Raw genomic sequence first — 13,643 nt, 5'->3', positions numbered from 1 at the left:
TTTTCCATGTGCTACCTTGGCCTCTTTGCTGTTATTCTTTGCCAATGGAGTTATCTCGTCTCAGACTTGGTGAAGGTTCCCTGGCACATTAATTTATGTATTACAGTGCTTTTGCATTGTGTTCTGCACACGGCATTAAATCCCATGATAGCAAATATGCTTGACAATGTGGCTATATCAACATCAGGAAAAAAAACAAAACAAAAAAAACCCGGATGATTAAATTTAGCAGTTCAAATTGCCAGACTTGGTCACCTTCTTTGACCCATAATGTAATTAAGCAAACTTTACTTAATCCTGGGAAAAGTATGTACTAACTGTGCATATCAAAGCAAGCTCTTCCAAAGAGGGAGGGAGGGCTACCTTTCCCCTATTTGAAAGAAGGAAGAGGGAAGGGCAAAGCAAAGTCCCTTTACGGGAGTATGCAAGGTTGCTTCTGGCTAAAAGTTAATGGTCTGTTTCCTCTGTTCTCAGCCCTGAGCCCTGCGAAAAGTGACAAAGTCAAGTTCTCTCTCTTTTCAGGTAACTTTTAAATTATACAAATTGTACTTATGTTGGGCTATATTTTAGATTATAAGTATGTGATTTGTTTTATTCCTCAAAGTTAACTGATTCTATGTTCTCAGCTTATTTAAAGAACAATAAAGTCTATAAATATTGGCTGATATAAAAGATTTCGCTTTTGAGGTGAACAAAGTTAAGGCTAATGGGGGAGTCTTTGTTTTTATTAAGGAGAGAGAATTTTCTCAATGTTTTTATAAAACTATTGTGATTCTTAATCCTAATGTCTGACAGATATATTGTTACGATTATTTTAAATAATATAGTTCAATATCATGTCTGACTAGTAAGGAAAATTTTGGTTATATCTAGGTTAGGAAATTTTTAAAATTTCCTTTAACACTGAGATTTTGAAAATAAAACAGAATGTCTAGTCACTAAAATTTTATTTGTACTTAGTGATATACAATAATATCAAAAATATTCTGGTTTTATGTCATTATATTTTATAAATATCAATGCACCTTGCTTAAAAAATAGTAAAGTAAATTTGCTTTTAATTTTTGTCTGATTGGGTTTTAAAATTTGTTTCTAAAACATTTGAGATTATGTTATGGCAAGATATGAAGCTATCATACAATTATATTTCAGCGGTGCTGTCCATATAATTCACGTGGAATTAAAGGCATTGCTTCTAAATTTTGCAGTTTTCACAACTAGTTTATAAAGTAAAAGTGTCTGTTGTATCCATTTAAGAGTAATCATGCTCTGCATTGAGTGCCCAACACCTGGAGACACATTGCCGGAATCACTGGAGCCACAAACTGGACTAATTTATAAGGAGAATCACCATTTATAAAAAGTGTCTGTACATTTTTAGTCTTAGTCAGCAAGTATCCAAGGCCAGGAAAACTTGTATTGATTGGATTCGGACTCGGGTGATAAAGACATGAAGCATGAAAAGCTACACGTTATTGTAGTCCATATGAAAAAAAAAAAAATGAAGTTGCCCATTTATATCTCTCTTGAACTGAAATTAGGTGTCGGGCTATGATTGATGGTTTTACAATTGATATTTGGAACTTGAAAGAACCTCAGATAATGTCATATATTACATATGAGGAATTGGGTCCAGAGAGGGGAAGTAACAATAGTTATTGGGAGGGATGGGATTAGAATTAGAGTCTCTACTTGCTGGGAAACAAATAGAATTAATGATTTATTAGCCAATATGCAATGCTGTTTCTAAAAGCGAAATAATAGTTTGTTCCTTAATACATTTTCACTTGGAGGTATAGCTAGATCAGCACCAGTGGTTAGGTTTAGGGGTGTAATGGTGTTTCCCAGCTTCACCATTGGCTTGCTAACACTTGTTTATCAGTTTATTATAATTTAGATAACCCATCCCTTTTGTTTATATATGGATTTTCATAGGTTTTTTTTAAAGTTCTGTTCACAACAGGAGTTTCTCAAGGTTAGAGAGGAGTGTACTGCCAGCTGTCATTTTGATGCATGCTAAAACCATACTGACAGGTTCGTAATTTTTGAGTTAAACATGCAGGTTGTTGAAGGTTCACTAGTCAGGGAAATTTAGAATATGTGTAAAATCTGAACATGCAAATAAGCATGAAACATATTAATTGAAAATTTAAAACAATATGCAGATCTAAAGATAAGACAATTGTTTACCTTATGATGATTAAAAAAGACGTTTGAGACCCTAACAAAGTAAGATCATAATTTTTAAAAGCTGGATATGTATATTTCTTATATTTTTTAGGAGACTCTTTAATTCCCCTTTTACTATTAGATAGTTATGTTCAGAACCTGACTTGTACATATTAATATCTAGGCGCTGTTCTCATTCACTGTGGTCATTGGATACTGATATTTTCATACCGATTTCTCAGTTTCCTAATGAGAGTATACAAGTTGAGGGACAATCAAAAAGGTTGTCTCTGTTCCTTTAGCCCATTATCAGATATTCCTCATGAATTGCTGCAAAGTTTGCCAAGGCTCTTTGGCAGTTACCCAAAGTAGATATTAGCACACACACACACACAAACATACACACATAGAGAGAAAAGATTTATGTAAATAAAAAAAAAAGAGAAACAAGATCTGAATGTGTGCAGTGCTATAAAAAGTCTAGGTGTCAGAAAACCTAGCTAAATGTCCCAGTATTACAGTTAACTTATATTGCAAATCATATAACCTGTAATAGTTAAGTGAGCTATCAATGGGATTATACTTGTTTAGTGTATCATGTGAATTCACGTAAAACTTTATCTTGTAATCTATAAAACCGTATTGAGTAATACTGCTTTAATTGTTAATAGCATTGGTAGTCTAACAGAAGATATGGAGAATTGCTTGATTTTTTTCTATGAAGTGTTTCTTCTTGTATTTTTATTTATTTATTTATTTTAGATAAAAGATAGTTGGCTGGGAATTTGACAACTTTCTGGTAAGCCAGTACTTCTTTTTATCTTTCACCTCCTCAGCATTCCTTCTATGGCTTATTTTCAGTGTGATCTACACGTTTCAGAAGCCTACACATTTCAGAAGCACCTTTTGTATCCCCCACCAATCAGACAGTTCTTCTAGCTAAGCTTTAGCATCACAGCTGATATTTGTGTAGCTTTTTGCATTTTACTGTGTACCTCTACATCTTTCATTTTGACGCTCAGTGGCATGGTTCCATTATTTCTCACCAGCTTTCCCTGGCTGTCTATTTGAGGGCTTTCCCTTTGTGGCAGCATGTTATCTATCTTGTGACTCTCACATTCCATATGACCTTTATTAACAGCGATACTAGGCCAGTGTAGCAACTTCAGGTACTCAGTACTTGCAATGATTAGGGACAAAGTATAATGGAAGTGACTTTCTTGGTCTCTGCTCAGCTGGAAGCAAGCGTAAGTGATACCCTGTGTCTGGATGAGAATTCTGGCACAACTTCATTCGAGCACTTAGAACTAATCAGAATCCCATGGAATAAGGGTGAGGGTTCCCTTGCTTGAACAAGTTCTTCATAGTTGTTAGTGTCAAGAGCTTCAAACTTCCTAGTAAAGTATGCTGAAGGTGACTGTAAAATAATCTGAATAATGGGGCCTAGTAAGAGGACATGGGCCTGCCAGCATGACCCATAACAAGTGCCCTCTGTTTCCTCTACAACAGTTACAATGGAGCAGACAAAAAAAAAAAAAAAAAAAGTTGACTTTCTTGCTCATTTTTCCCTAAGTGTAATGGAAAACAAGTGTAGAAGTATTTATTTTATTTTTGATCATATGAAGAAAGAATGTGTGAAAAAATCAATATTCATGGTGAGATTCTTCTAAAATATAGTAAAATTGGACAGCGTTAGAAAAAATTCAGTTAAGATCACAGAGTAAGACATTCAAAGCAAAATAAACCAAAAAAAAAAAAAAAATTTATTAACTTCTAGTCAATTCCAACTCATAATGATCCTATAGGACAGAGCAGACCTGCCCCATAGAGTTTCTAAGGCTGTGACTCCTTATGGAAGCAGATTCTTAAAGATCTGTTTCCTGTGGAGGGGCTAGTGGGTTCGAACCACCAACCTTTTGGTTAGCAGCTGATCACTTTAATCAGTGCATCACTAGGGCTCCTCAGAACAAAATAATTTCTCATAAGTGGAAAAATCAAATGGCAGAATGCATTTGTAGTTGATCAGTTGTCACAGCTATAGGAAAAGGACGCCTGTTAACCATAGGTACAGAATTTGATTTCTTTGAGTGCTAAATAATCTATTCTGATTTGTAGCTGCCAATTGATCTGTTGTTACAGAGAAGGTACTTAGATGATCTCTAGTATTACACTATTACCACTTTGCTTTAAATATATTTTCAAATTTTAGTAAATTCTCGGATGACTTTTTAAAAACCATACTTTGTCAATAATTCATGCACATTTGCAAAATTCAAAATGTATAAAATGGTATTTGTGAAAATTAAGTGTTTCTCTCATTCTTCTTTCTCGATGACCTTGTTACTTTCTCCAGAAACAGCCATTTTTACCAGTGGGTGTGTTTTTCTAGAGCTATTCTGTATAAATCTCTACTTATTCTACACATATACTTTTTCTGTTGTTGTTGTATATATAGAAATTAAGATATTATATTGGTTTTCTATACCTGGCTTTTTCATTTAGTAATATAACTTAGAGATTGTTCCATAGTATAAATCTAGAGCTGCCCCATTCTTTTTAATTGCTTCACAGTATTCCACTGGAGCCCTAGTGATGCAGTGGTTAAGAGCTACAGCTGCTAACCAAAAGGTCGACAGTTCGAATCCACCAGCTGCTCCTTGGAAGCCCTATGGGGCAGTTCTACCCTGTCCTATAAAAAAAATAGAGGGTCTCTATGAGTCAAAATCGACTCAATGGAAGTGGATTTGGTTTAATATTCCCTTGCATGATTGTGTGATGAATTACTTAACCAGCTTCTTGTTAATGAACTGGTATAAGTTGTTTCCAATCTTTTGCTTTTACAAATGATGTTACAACAAATATCCTGGATGTGGCATTGCTCTTTTTATTTTGAGAGGTAGTTTAAATAGAAATTGCTTTCCAGAAAAATATCTAGTCCCACTAATAATTTTTCCCAATATTCCTGCCCACATTACATTACCAAACTTTTATCTTTGCCAATCAGGTATGTTGAGAGTGGGATATCATTGTAGATTTAATTCTCATTTGTCTTATGTGTGATGCTGAACATATCTTCAAAAGTTTAATTATTACTTTGATCTCTTTTTCTGGTAACTTCCTTAGGTTTTATAGTTTTTGTTTTTCAATTTTTTTTTAACAGGATTGTCATCTTTTGAATTTATATCAGCTGATTTATTCTTTTATGTTTTCTTCCCTCTCTTTTATGAAAAAAAATATATTTTAGTATTGGATGGTATTATAAACATGTAGAAGATTACAGAGAGCACCTCTAGGCAGCTTTCACCAACCTTAGCACTTTGTCATTGTTGGCTTTTCCTCTCTGACCTCATCTACTACTTTTCTCCCCATTACTTAACTGTGCTCTGGACACACTGTGCTTGCTTTTCTTAGAACAATCAGGCTTCCTGTGGCCACAGGGCTGTTGCATGTGTTCTTCTTTTCACCTAGAACTTCTTCCTTCAGACATCTGTATCTCTTGCACTGTCACTATTCCAAGTATTTGTTTAAAGGTCATCGTCTCAGTGAAGCTTTCTCAGACAGCCACGTTTATAATTGTACCATCCTACCACACTCACCACCCCAAGCTTTCCATATCTGCCTTTCCTGCCACATTTTTCTCTATAGTAGTTATCATCGTGTGAAAAAATACCATGCATTTACTTACTTGTTTCTGCTTACTCATCTTCTAGGATGTAAGCTCTATGGTGGTAAGGATATTTGCCTGTGTTGTTTCTTGCTTATTTTCAGCATCTAGAATAGTAGTAAGTACGTACTATATATTTTTGAATATATAAATATTACTTAGTTATTGAAGTACTAAGCATTCACAGATACAGATGAAGACCCATGCTCTTCACCATACCTATTGCTTCTCTTCTGCCTTTCCCTTTTCTCTATAAAAACAGTCTTGCTGAATTTGAGGTTTATTATTCCCATTCATGGTTTTATGCTAGCACTATATATGTGTGGTTCCTTATACAGCATATTATAAAGCTTTACACATTATCAGGCCTCATTTAATGGTATCATACTGATTTAGTCTTTTTGCAACAACGTGCTTTATACATTTAATGCTGTGTTTGAGATAATATGGGTCAAACATACAGCCTTAGCTCATTCACTTTAACTTTCGTACAATCCAGTCTATGGAAATATATATTTTAATTGTCCATTTTTCTATTGATGCCCATTTAAAATTTTTATAACTTTTTTTTGACTCTTGTATGCTGTGTTGCTATATACATTGTTGCTCATGTCTTCTCGTGCATGTGCATGCACACGTAGGAGAGAAAATGGCTGATTTAAGACATGCAAGTGTCATCAAATAGTTCTCCAAGCGTTCTCCAAGAGTTCTTGTTGCTCCACGTCCTGCGCTGATGTAGAAACTGTAGAAATCATGGCATTAAGCCATGGATTAGCTTCATTCAGTTTATTGTGGGAAAGTTCTTCCTGTGACCCCTTGAACCCAGTGTAAAAAAAAAAAAAAAATATATATATATATATATATATAGTCCCAGGTGGTGGTGAGCAGCATTTTTTTTTTTTTTCCTCTATTCAGTTTCTCCTGAACTTTGCTGTGATGTTTGCTGGGGCTTCCTTGTTTGTATGACAGAAATAAAAAAAACAGTTGCCTTCAAATGGATTCCAACTCATAACGACCTTATAGGACAGACTAGAGCTGCCTCATAAGTTTTCCAAGGAGCGGCTGGTGGGTTTGAACTGCTGACCTTTTAGTTAGCAGCCAAGCTCTTAACCACTGTACCACCAGGGCTCCAGTATGACAGAATGGGGGAGTCAACTTTATCTGTAAAGTCTTTTGATATCTCTCTGCCAGGAATATATATAAATATTCTTGTTGGATCATTCTTCTCTTTTCCTGTCACTTGACTAAATCACGCTTGTCATTCAAGGCTCCACCAAAATATATTTATGATATCCTCAGCCTGGTTTAATTAATTTTGTTCTACAATAGTTATTACCACAGACCAGCTATTACCACAGATCAGCTATTCTTAACTACAGAATTTTCTTTTTTTCCTGACTTGTTATCTCCCTAGGGATTGTATACTCTGTGAAGGCGTGTACTGTGTCTGTTCCTCAGTTGGACCCATAGTCTTAGCGCATTGGACACCTTCCACATTGGAATTATGTGGTAAATAATTGTAAATTAAATGATGGTATGAAGGAAGCTTGGCCTGGCAAAACTTTGAACAGCAAACTGTTACAGTGACCAGTAATCCACAAGACAATGTCATGAAGAGATCTGTGCACTTAGGTCACATATGAGCTAGTTTTGATACCTGAATGGTCCAGTAAGGTAGAGAGAGTGATGGCAATCTGCATAGCAGTGATACTTACTGTTAGCATAGTGGTGGTATAATTGTTGCTTGTAGATCTGTTTAGGCCAAACCAGAATCGTAGCCAGTGATCTCAGCTCACTAGGGTAAGGACTGTTACATGGAAAAGATGGTAAATAGGAGGAGGCTGAGAGAAATAAGACAGGAATCTAAGTCATAATTTAAAAAAATAAATAAATGCTGGAATTTAGGTAAGGGCCCCAATCCATTGAGAACTGGAGTGGAAACTAGTAGTCAAGACAGAATCCGTGTTACACATATTGGGACACACTTAGGAAGGCTGTGACTTAGGTGACATTCAGATATCCCAAATCAGAATGGGTGGGATAAGACAGAAGAAGGATCAAATCCATGCCCACCAGAAGGTCCGACTTCTAAAATACTGCCAGACTCAGTTCTACTTGTCTCAGAGAGTGGCAGGGCTAAGCCTAGCTTTCAGGTCATCTTATTCATAACTGAGCCTACCTGGGTTAGCAGGGCATGGTGGTACTAGGCCACATGTTTGTCATTATCTAGCAGGCTAGCTTGGGTTTCTTTACAGGGTCCTGTAAACCCACTGCCATCGAGTCTATTCTGACTCGTAATGACACTATAGGATAGAGTAGAGCTGCTGGATAGGGTTTCCAAGGCAGTAAATCTTCATGGATGCAGACTGCCACCTCCTTCTCTCACAGAGTGGGTGGTAGGTTCGAACCACTAACCTTTTTAGTTAGCAGCCTAGCAGTTAACCACTGCACCACCAGGGCTCCATGTTTTTAGGGTAGCGATGACAAAGGTGTCCAAAGGCACACAAAAGAGCAGTCTCAAATAATCAAGTGCTTTTTAAGTATCTACTTGAGTTATATTTATTGTTGTTCCACTGGCCACAGCAAGTCACATGGCCAAGCCCAGAGTCCATGTGAATGGAGAATATTTAAGAGGTGGATCCAGGGATGGAGCAGTGGTGGTTCAGCGGTAGAATTCTCACCTTTCATGCGGGATACTGGGGTTTGATTCCCAGCCGATGCACCTCACGTGTAGTCACAATCCCTCAGCGGAGGCTTGCGTGTTGCTGTAATGCTGAACAAGTTTCAGGGGAACTTCTCAGGCTAAGAGAGACTAGGAAAAAAAGATTAATGATCTGCTTCCGAAAATCAGCCAAAGAAAACTCTGTGGATCACAACAGTCTCATTCACAACCAGTCTAAGGGATTACACAGGGCCAAGTGGCATTCTGTTCTGTTGTGCACAGCTTCTCCGTGACTTGGGTCTGACTCAACAGCAGCTAACAACAACAACTAGGAGGGGAATGATTTGTGATCCATTTTCCAATCTAACATAATTGCTTCTCAATCCTTGAATAAACATGATGCATGATATTTTAATAAAATTTTGGTGAACACACACATACACAAAAACCAAACCCGTTCCATTGAGTTGCATCAGACTCATGGAGACCCTATAGGACAGAATAGAACTGCCCCATAGGGTTGCCAAGACTGTAGTCTTTTTGGAAGCAGACTGCCACATCTTTCTCCCTTAGGGGTGCTGGTGGGTTCAGAGCTGCTGGTGGGTTTGAACCACCAACTTTTCTGTTAGCAGACAGGCACTTTAACCACTGCTCCACCAGGGCTGGATTATGCTTCTTTTGATATAAAACAATAAAAACAGTAACTTAAAAGAAAAAAAAATGAAGTGAAATCAGATGTTCTTATGCTATTCAGAGCTTACAGCATTATATATAATGTCTTATTAATGTTCTTCAGGACTATTATATGTTTTAATAGTTTTACAGGCCATCTCGTATTTCCCAATGGATATATTAAAAAAATAAACAAAAACCAAACCCACTGCTGTCGAGTCAATTCCGACTCATAGTGACCCTATAGGACAGAGTAGAACTGCCCAGTGGAGTTTCCAAGGAGCGCCTGGTGGATTCAAACTGCCGACCTCTTGGTTACCAGCCATAGCACTTAACCACTATGCCACCAGGGATTCCTACTGGACATACATGTGAGACCAAATGACAATGCAGGCTAAGTATTCATTAAATCCACCTTCAAGTAATCTGTTCAAAACGTAAAATTTGTATTATTTTATTGCCAATTGACCTTCAGGCAAATTGTCGAGAAATTTATGAGGATAGCAGCAGGAATATGTGTACCCAAGTGTCTCTTGGGTAAAAACATGACTCATAGCTTTCTTGTTCTCTAAATGATTAAGTCTCAAATCCAAAGTTGACAGCAGAGTCATCATTGTACAGATTGATGTTCTCAGTGACTAACGTTTGACAGAGTTTGCGTCTGATTTATTATCTGTCTAGATAAAAACAATTTACCTCATCTTTCAAGTATTTTTACTATGCTCTTTCACTAATTGGATTTAAAAAATTTATATTGAGGACATGTATTTTGGATAAAGTAATTATTTTAAACTTTCATTTTTTAAAGTGTAATTTCAGTGTGTTTTTTAGTATGATGACATGAGTGCTGTACTTTTTTTGATGTCAAGTGTCTAGTAGCTCCTGAACTTATTTGAATTGTTCTTTGACAGTGAAGCTAGTACTCATGAAATCTATTTAGTAATTATTAGATTTTTATTACCGTTTCTGTATTTAACCAGAGTAAACGTACTTGAAATACAATCAGAGACAATTTGGCACAGTCGCCATTAACTGAATGTGTAATTCCTGGAAAATAGAAAACTAAGAAATCACTGTTTGTTTTTTTTTTTTAATTTAGGTCAAAGTTTACAGAGCAAGTCAGTTTCTCATTAAACAGTTAATACACAAATTGTTTGGTGACATTGGCTGCCAACCCTGAGATGTGTCAACACTCTCCCCTTTTCCACCCTGGGCTCCCTGTTTCCATTCATCCAGTTTTCCTGTCCCTTCCTGCCTTCCCATCTTTGCTTTTGAGCTGGTGTGCCCATTAGTCTTGTATACGTGATAGAACTACGAAACACATTCCTCACATATTTTTTTTTAAGATTTTACTTATTTTGTGTTATGCTTTAAGTGAAAGTTTACAGCTCAAGTTAATTTCTCATACAAAAATTTATGCACACATTATTATGTGACCCTAGCTGCTCTCCCTAAAATGTGACAGCACACTCCCCCTTTCCACCCTAGGTTTCTTGTTTCCATTCAACCAGCTTCTGTCCCTTTCTGCTTTCTCATCTCGCCTCCAGACAGGAGCTGCCCATTAGCCTTACGTATCTACTTGAGCTAAGAAGCACACGCTTCATGTGCTTCTTAGCTCAAGTAGATACGTAAGGCTAATGGGTAGCTTCATTTCATGTCTTACAGTCCAGTCTAATCTTTGTCTGGAGAGTTGCCCTCAGGAATGATTTTAGTTTTGGGCTAACAGAGTCCAAGGGCGATGTCTTCCAGCATCCTTCCAGTCTCAGTCAGACCATTAAGTCTAGTCTTTTTATTAGAATATGCGTTCTGCACCCCACTTTTCTCTTGCTCCATCAGAGACTCTGTTGTGTTCAATGAGAGGTGTTTTTTAAAGTGATTTGCAACAAGGCAAAAGCTTGGTAGAATGCCTTCCATAGAGACTGAACTAAGGTCTATAGTGACTACCCATGGTGGATAATAAATGGTAGCAACTCGGAGTTTTCAGGGATCTTCACATGGCTTCCTTTTGATTTTTATAATTCTGTGATATAGTAAAAGCACAGATTATCCTGTTTCTAAGATGGTTATTACTGACCTCCTTTCCAATATGAACAAACCAGTGAACATCGTTATGGTACTTGTGTCTGTTTAGCCATTCATTCATTCAATCTAGTTATTGTCTTATTTGTTCAACCAATAGGTTTTCTTTCCTGTCCTTGACTAAACTGCTCTTGTTAAGGTTACCAGAAAAATCCATCTTGCCAAAGTGAATGATCAATTCTGAATACTTATTTTACTTGCCTTTTCAGCAGAATTTGGCCCAATTGTTCACTTTGCCTTTTTTTTTTTTTAATTTCTATTGTGCTTCAAGTGAAAGTCTACAAAGTCAGTCTCTCACACAAAAACTTATATACACCTTGCTACACCCTCCCAATTGCTCTCCCCGCAATGAGACAGCCCGTTCCCTCCCTCCACTCCCTCCTCTCATGTCCATTTCGCCAGCCTCCAGCACCCTCCACCCTCTTACCTCCCCTTCAGGGAGGAGATGCCAACATAGTCTCAAGTGTCTACCTGTTCCAAGAAGCTCACCCCTCACCAGCATCCCTCTCCAACCCATTGTCCAGTCCAGTCTCTGTCTGAAGAGTTGGCTTTGGGAGTGGTTCCTGTCCTGGGCCAACAGAAGGTCTGGGGGCCATGACCACCGGGGTCCTTCTAGTCTCAGTCAGACCATTAAGTCTGGTCTTTTTACAAGAATTTGAGATTTGCATCCCACTGTTCTCCTGCTACCTCAGGGGTTCTCTGTTGTGTTCCCTGTCAGGGCAGTCATCGGTTGTAGCTGGGTACCATCTAGCTCTTCTGGTCTCAGGCTGATGTAATCCCTGGTTTATGTGGCCCTTTCTGTCTCTTGGGCTCGTAATTACCTTGTGTCCTTGGTGTTCTTCATTCTCCTTTGATCCAGGTGGGTTCAGACCAATTGATGCCTCTTAGACGGCCACTTGCTAGTGTTTAAGACTCTAGATGCCACTCTCCAAAGTGGGATGTAGAATGTTTTCTTAATAGATTTTATTATGCCAGTTGACTTAGATGTCCCCTGAAACCATGGTCCCCAAACCCCCAACCCTGCTACACTGGCCTTTGAAGCATTCGGTTTATTCAGGAAACTTCTTTGTTTTTGATTTAGTCCAGCTGTGCTGACCTCGCCTGTATTGTGTGTTGTCTTTCTCGTCACCTAAAGTAGTTCTTATCTACTATCTAATTAGTGAATCCTCCTCTCCCACCCTCCCTCCCTCCCCCCTCTTGTAACCATTAAAGAATATTTTCTTCTCTGTTTAAACTATTTCTCAAGTTCTTTTAATAGTGGTCTTATACAATAACTGTCCTTTTGCAACTGACTAATTTCACTCAGAATAATGCCTTCCAGATTCCTCCATGTTATGAAATATTTCACAGATTCCTCACTGTTGGTCATCAATGCATAGTATTCCATTGTGTGAATATACCATAATTTATTTACCCATTCGTCTGTTGATGGGCACCTTGGTTGCTTCCAGCTTTTTACTATTGTAAACAGTGCTGCAGTGAAGATGGGTGTGCATATATCTGTTTGTGTAAAGGCTCTTATTTCTCTAGGATATATTCCAAGGAGTGGGATTGCTAGATCGTATGGTAGTTCTATTTCTAGCTTTTTAAGGAAGCGCCAAATCGATTTCCAAAGTGGTTGTACCATTTTACAATCCCACCAGCACTGTATAAGTTTTCTAATCTCTACAGCCACCTCTCCAATATATATTGTTTTGTGTTTTTTGGATTAATTTAGCCAGCCTTGTTGGGGGTGAGATGAAATCCCATTGTAGTTTTGATTTGCATTTCTCCAATGGCTGATGATCGTGAGCATTTCCTCATGTATCTGTTAGCTACCTGAAAGTCTTCTTTAATAAAATGTCTGTTCATATCCTTTGCCCATTTTTTAATAGGGTTATTTGTCTTTTTGTAGTTGAGCTTTTGCAGTATCATGTAGATTTTAGAGATCAGGTACTGATCAGAAATGTCATAGCTAAAAACTTTTTCCCAGTCTGTAGGTAATCTTTTTACTCTTTTGATGAAGTCTTTGGAAGAGCATAGGTGTTTGATTTTTAGGAACTAGCAGTTATTATCTTTTTAGGAACTAGTTTTTTAGATTTTTAGGAACTAGTCGGCAGTTCAAATCTGCTAGGCACTCCTTGGAAACTCTGCGGGGCAGTTCTACTCTGTCCTATAGGGTTGCTATGAGTCCGAATCGACTTGATGGCACTGGCTTTTAGCAGTTATCTAGTTTTTCTTCTGCATTGTTAGTAATATTTTGCACACTGTTTATGCCATGTATTAGGGCTCCTAATGTTGTCCCTATTTTTTCTTCCATGATCTTTATTGTTTTAGATTTTATATTTAGGTCTTTGGTCCATTTTGAGCTCATTTTTGTGAATGGAGTGAGGTATTGGTCTTGTTTCATTTTTTTGC

General features: G+C 37.5%; 1 protein-coding gene across 36 annotated transcripts in view; it reads left to right on the top strand.

The window, feature by feature from the left end:
- Window positions 1-13,643, top strand: part of SLC16A7 (solute carrier family 16 member 7) — a 220,207-nt gene that overhangs the window by 83,711 nt on the left and 122,853 nt on the right. For 17 of the 36 annotated variants that reach the window (XM_023558240.2, XM_064283959.1, XM_064283964.1 and 14 more), the window contains 2 exons: window positions 475-522; window positions 2,932-2,968. The exons of 4 other annotated variants lie outside the window; for them this stretch is intronic. The gene's annotated coding sequence lies outside the window, so the exon portion shown is untranslated. Of the gene's footprint in view, window positions 1-474; window positions 523-1,935; window positions 2,035-2,931; window positions 2,969-7,247; window positions 7,343-13,643 lie in introns of all 36 variants that reach the window. 15 more of the 36 variants (XM_023558302.2, XM_064283960.1, XM_023558250.2 and 12 more) reach the window with 5 other exon arrangements.

This window comes from Loxodonta africana, chromosome 4 (genome assembly GCF_030014295.1).
Source record: "Loxodonta africana isolate mLoxAfr1 chromosome 4, mLoxAfr1.hap2, whole genome shotgun sequence".
NCBI classification, from domain to species: domain Eukaryota; kingdom Metazoa; phylum Chordata; class Mammalia; order Proboscidea; family Elephantidae; genus Loxodonta; species Loxodonta africana.
This window is presented reverse-complemented; position numbering and strand designations above follow the sequence as displayed.